The following is a 6939-nucleotide window of genomic DNA, read 5'->3' as shown; positions in this document are numbered from 1 at the left end:
AATCCCGTAACTGATGTTTGATCAGCAACCTTTTTCATTCCTCTCAATAACAACGAACTCTCTTTAGTCTTAAAATTCCTACTCTCTTTGTCCCAGCTCTCAGCAAATAGGCTTGCCTCGTATTTATTTCAAAGACTGAGTTCATAAGGTATAAACTTTCTCAACACTTTTACACCTCACCAGTAAAATTTTCTGTGTCCTCACTCATATCTTTCTCCCTATTTCCAGTCTCAGAGTGAAAAATTTTCCTTCTGTTGAACGTCTTCCTTTCCACATGAACCCGTGATCCTATGTGCTTTCAATTTTCTCTGCACCCCTACTCATTAATTATCATATTGTACTTCAGTGCCTTATACAAGCTCTTTTCTGCAAGCCTATAAAAATGGTCAGGTCTTCTTTATCCTAGGCACGATAATGAATCGACACACACACACCAAAAGCCTTCTAGTTTTTGACTGTTCTTTCTCTTCCTAGTCTCAAAAAAAAAGTTAATGCTTGCTTTCTCCTAATTATCATTTTTTAAATTTACTCCTCAATCCATTTAAATATGATTTCTGTGCCTACCCACAAAAACTATTCATACTAAAATTAGCAATGATCTCCTAATTGACAAATTAGTGGTCAGTTTTCAGATCTATGCTCCTTCCTACCAAAACTGACAGAGTTGATCACTCTCTCCAGCAACAATACATTTATTTGTGTTTTTTTTTTCCTATCACTCTCAGGAATTTATTTTCCATTCTATCTCATGGGTATCTTTGCCTCTGCTACTGCCATAAATATTGGTGCTCTGCCGATTTTTCTTCTCAGTCTGTACATTTCCTTTTTCCATGTACTCTTATTTTGTGGTCTCATAACAACAAAAATGGCTCAAGAATAAAGGCAGAGTTTCACAGCACTGAGTACATAATTAAGTCACTTTGGATAATTAAAAAAATTTTAATGCCTGGGCCCCAGCACAATAACAATTAAATTAGAATTGCTATATTTTTTAAAGCTTCCCAGATGAATCTATTAAGCAACTGAGTTTAGAACCATTGACTTTTGTTGTAATCTGTATGCTGATGTCAAACAATAGCACAAAGGAATTTAATTATTTTGCAAATCATTTAGTTACATGTAAGATATTTGGTAGACCAGGTCAGGAAACAGAGATGGATACGGGATCTATAAGGTTAAAAAGCACAACTGGAAGAACTTTAAGGTTAGGAGGGAGGAGCCAAGATGGCCGAATAGGAACAGCTCCGGTCTACAGCTCCCAGCGTGAGCGACGCAGAAGACAGGTGATTTCTGCATTTCCATCTGAGGTACCGGGTTCATCTCACTAGGGAGTGCCAGACAGTGGGTGCAGGTCAGTGGGTGCACACACCGTGCACGAGCCAAAGCAGGGCGAGGCATTGCCTCACTCGGGAAGTGCAAGGGGTCAGGGAGTTCCCTTTCCTAGTCAAAGAAAGGGGTGACGGACGGCACCTGGAAAATCGGGTCACTCCCACCCGAACAGTCACTCCCACCCAAACACTGCGCTTGTCCCATGGGCTTAAAAAACGGCGCACCACGAGATTATATCCCGCACCTGGCTCAGAGGGTCCTACCCCACGGAGTCTCGCTGATTGCTAGCACAGCAGTCTGAGATCAAACTGCAAGGCGGCAGCGAGGCTGGGGGAGGGGTGCCCACCATTGCCCAGGCTTGCTTAGGTAAACAAAGCAGCCGGAAAGCTCGAACTGGGTGGAGCCCAGAGGCCTGCCTGCCTTTGTAGGCTCCACCTCTGGGGGCAGGACACAGACAAACAAAAAGACAACCGTACCCTCTGCAGACTTAAATGTCCCTGTCTGACAGCTTTGAAGAGAGCAGTGGTTCTCCCAGTATGCAGCTGGAGATCTGAGAACGGGCAGACAGCCTCCTCAAGTGGGTCCCTGACCCCTGACCCCCAAGAAGCCTAACTGGGAGGCACCCCCCAGCAGGGGCACACTGACACCTCACATGGCAGGGTACTCCAACAGACCTGCAGCTGAGGGTCCTGTCTGTTAGAAGGAAAACTAACAGAAAGGACATCCACACCAAAAACCCATCTGTACATCACCATCATCAAAGACCAAAAGTAGATAAAACCACAAAGATGGGGAAAAAACAGAACAGAAAAACTGGGAACTCTAAAAAGCAGAGCACCTCTCCTCCTCCAAAGGAACACAGTTCCTCACCAGCAACGGAACAAAGCTGGACGGAGAATGACTTTGACGAGCTGAGAGGAGAAGGCTTCAGACGATCAAATTACTCTGAGCTACAGGAGGACATTCGAACCAAAGGCAAAGAAGTTGAAAACTTTGAAAAAAATTTAGAAGAATGTTAAACTAGAATAACCAATAAAGAGAAGTGCTTAAAGGAGCTGATGGAGCTGAAAACCAAGCCTCGAGAACTACGTGAAGAATGCAGAAGCCTCTGGAGCCGATGTGATCAACTGGAAGAAAGAGTATCAGTGATGGAAGATGAAATGAATGAAATGAAGCGAGAAGGGAAGTTTAGAGAAAAAAGAATAAAAAGAAACGAGCAAAGCCTCCAAGAAATATGGGACTAAGTGAAAAGACCAAATCTACGTCTGATTGGTGTACCTGAAAGTGATGGGGAGAATGGAACCAAGTTGGAAAACACTCTGCAGGATATTATCCAGGAGAACTTTCCCAATCTAGCAAGGCAGGCCAACGTTCAGATTCAGGAAATACAGAGAACGCCACAAAGATACTCCTCAAGAAGAGCAACTCCAAGACACATAATTGTCAGATTCACCAAAGTTGAAATGAAGGCAAAAATGTTAAGGGCAGCCAGAGAGAAAGGTCAGGTTACCCTCAAAGGGAAGCCCATCAGACTAACAGCGGATCTCTCGGCAGAAACTCTACAAGCCAGAAGAGAGTGGGGGCCAATATTCAACATTCTTAAAGAAGAGAATTTTCAACCCAGAATTTCATATCCAGCCAAACTAAGCTTCATAAGTGAAGGAGAAATAAAATACTTTACAGACAAGCAAATGCTGAGAGATTTTGTCACCACCAGGCCTGCCCTAAAAGAGCTCCTGAAGGAAGCGCTAAACATGGAAAGGAACAACCGGTACCGGCCACTGCAAAATCATGCCAAAATGTAAAGACCATCGAGACTAGGAAGAAACTGCATCAACTAACCAGCAAAATAACCAGCTAACATCATAATGACAGGATCAAATTCACACATAACAATATTAACTTTAAATGTAAATGGACTAAATGCTCCAATTAAAAGACACAGACTGGCAAATTGGATAAAGAGTCAAGATCCATCAGTGTGCTGTATTCAGGAAACCCATCTCACGTGCAGAGACACACATAGGCTCAAAATAAAAGGATGGAGGAAGATCTACCAAGCAAAGGGAAAACAAAAAAAGGCAGGGGTTGCAATCCTAGTCTCTGACAAAACAGACTTTAAACCAACAGAGATCAAAAGAGACAAAGAAGTCCATTACATAATGGTAAAGGGATCAATTCAACAAGAAGAGCTAACTATCCTAAATATATATGCACCCAATAGAGGAGCACCCAGATTCATAAAGCAAGTCCTGAGTGACCTACAAAGAGACTTAGACTCCCACACATTAATAATGGAAGACTTTAACACCCCACTGTCAACATTAGACAGATCAACAAGACAGAAAGTCAACAAGGATACCCAGGAATTGAACTCGGCTCTGCACCAAGCAGACCTAATAGACATCTACAGAACTCTCCACCCCAAATCAACAGAATATACATTTTTTTCAGCACCACACCACACCTATTCCAAAATTGACCACATACTTGGAAGTAAAGCTCTCCTCAGCAAATGTAAAAGAACAGAGATTATAACAAACTATCTCTCAGACCACAGTGCAATCAAACTAGAACTCAGGATTAAGAATCTCACTCAAAACCGCTCAACTACATGGAAACTGAACAACCTGCTCCTGAATGACTACTGGCTACATAACCAAATGAAGGCAGAAATAAGGATGTTCTTTGAAACCAATGAGAACAAACACACAACATACCAGAATCTCTGGGACGCATTCAAAGCAGTGTGTAGAGGGAAATTTATAGCACTAAATGCCCACAAGAGAAAGCAGAAAAGATCCAAAATTGACACCCTAACATCACAATTAAAAGAACTAGAAAAGCAAGAGCAAACACTTTCAAAAGCTAGCAGAAGGCAAGAAATAACTAAAATCAGAGCAGAACTGAAGGAAATAGAGACAGAAAAAACCCTTCAAAAAATTAATGAATCCAGGAGCTGGTTTTTTGAAAGGATCAACAAAATAGATAGACCGCTAGCAAGACTAATAAAGAAAAAAAGAGAGAAGAATCAAATAGACGCAATAAAAAATGATAAAGGGGATATCACCACCGATCCCACAGAAATACAAACTACCATCAGAGAATACTACAAACACCTCTACACAAATAAACTAGAAAATCTAGAAGAAATGGATAAATTCCTCGACACATACACTCTCCCAAGACTAAACCAGGAAGAAGTTGAATCTCTGAATAGACCAATAACAGGAGCTGAAATTGTGGCAATAATCAATAGCTTACCAACCAAAAAGAGTCCAGGACCAGATGGATTCACAGCTGAATTCTACCAGAGGTACAAGTAGGAACTGGTACCGTTCCTTCTGAAACTATTCCAATCAATAGAAAAAGAGGGAATCCTCCCTAACTCATTTTATGAGGCCAGCATCATTCTGATACCAAAGCCGGGCAGAGACACAACCAAAAAAGAGAATTTTAGACCAATATCCTTGATGAACATTGATGCAAAAATCCTCAATAAAATACTGGCAAGCCGAATCCAGCAGCACATCGAAAAGCTTATCCACCATGATCAAGTGGGCTTCATCCCTGGGATGCAAGGCTGGTTCAATATACACAAATCAATAAATGTAATCCAGCATATAAACAGAACCAAAGACAAAAACCACATGATTATCTCAATAGATGCAGAAAAGGCTTTTGACAAAATTCAACAACCCTTCATGCTAAAAACTCTCAATAAATTAGGTATTGGTGGGACGTATTTCAAAATAATAAGAGCTATCTATGACAAACCCACAGCCAATATCATACTGAATGGGCAAAAACTGGAAGCATTCCCTTTGAAAACTGGCACAAGACAGGGATGCCCTCTCTCACCACTCCTATTCAACATAGTGTTGGAAGTTCTGGCCAGGGCAATTAGGCAGGAGAAGGAAATAAAGGGTATTCAATTAGGAAAAGAGGAAGTCAAATTGTCCCTGTTTGCAGACGACATAATTGTATATCTAGAAAACCCCATTGTCTCAGCCCAAAATCTCCTTCAGCTGATAAGCAACTTCAGCAAAGTCTCAGGATACAAAATCAATGTACAAAAATCACAAGCATTCTTATACACCAACAAGAGACAAACAGAGAGCCAAATCATGAGTGAACTCCTATTCACAGTTGCTTCAAAGAGAATAAAATACCTAGGAATCCAACTTACAAGGGACGTGAAGGACCTCTTCAAGGAGAACTACAAACCACTGCTCCATGAAATAAAAGAGGATACAAACAAACGGAAGAACATTCCATGCTCATGAGTAGGAAGAATCAATATCGTGAAAATGGCCATACTGCCCAAGGTAATTTACAGATTCAATGCCATCCCCATCAAGCTACCAATGACTTTCTTCACAGAATTGGAAAAACTACTTTAAAGTTCATATGGAACCACAAAAAAGCCCACATCACCAAGTCAATCCTAAGCCAAAAGAACAAAGCTGGAGGCATCACACTACCTGACTTCAAACTATACTACAAGCCTACAGTAACCAAAACAGCATGGTACTAGTACCAAAACAGAGCTATAGATCAATGGAACAGAACAGAGCCCTCAGAAATAACGCCGCATATCTACAACTATCTGATCTTTGACAAACCTGAGAAAAACAAGCAATGGGGAAAGGATTCCCTATTTAATAAATGGTGCTGGGAAAACTGGCTAGCCACATGTAGAAAGCTGAAACTGGATCCCTTCCTTACACCTTGTACAAAAATCAATTCAAGATGGATTAAAGACTTAAACGTTAGACCTAAAACCATAAAAACCCTAGAAGAAAACATAGGCATTACCATTCAGGACATAGGCATGGGCAAGGACTTCATGTCTAAAACACTAAAAGCAATGGCAACAAAAGCCAAAATTGACAAATGGGATCTAATTAAACTAAAGAGCTTCTGCACAGCAAAAGAAACTACCATCAGAGTGAACAGGCAACCTACAAAGTGGGAGAAAATTTTTGCAACCTACTCATCTGACAAAGGGCTAATATCCAGAATCTACAATGAACTCAAACAAATTTACAAGAAAAAAACAACCCCATCAAAAAGTGGGCGAAGGACATGAACAGACACTTCTCAAAAGAAGACATTTATGCTGCCAAAAAACACATGAAAAAAGGCTCATCACTGGCCATCAGAGAAATGCAAATCAAAACCACAATGAGATACCATCTCACACCACTTAGAATGGCAATCATTAAAAAGTCAGGAAACAACAGGTGCTGGAGAAGATGTGGAGAAATAGGAACACTTTGACACTGTTGGTGGGACTGTAAACTAGTTCAACCACTGTGGAAGTCAGTGTGGCGATTCCTCAGGGATCTAGAACTAGAAATACCGTTTGACCCAGCCATCCCATTACTGGGTATATACCCAAAGGACTATAAATCATACTGCTATAAAGACACATGCACACGTATGTTTATTGCGGCATTATTCACAATAGCAAAGACTTGGAACCAACCCAAATGTCCAACAATGATAGACTGGATTAAGAAAATGTGGCACATATACACCATGGAATACTATGCAGCCATAAAAAATGATGAGTTCATGTCCTTTGTAGGGACATGGATGAAACTG

Source organism: Pan paniscus, chromosome 10 (assembly GCF_029289425.2).
Source record: "Pan paniscus chromosome 10, NHGRI_mPanPan1-v2.0_pri, whole genome shotgun sequence".
Classification (NCBI taxonomy): domain Eukaryota; kingdom Metazoa; phylum Chordata; class Mammalia; order Primates; family Hominidae; genus Pan; species Pan paniscus.
Note: the sequence above shows the minus strand (reverse complement) of the source record.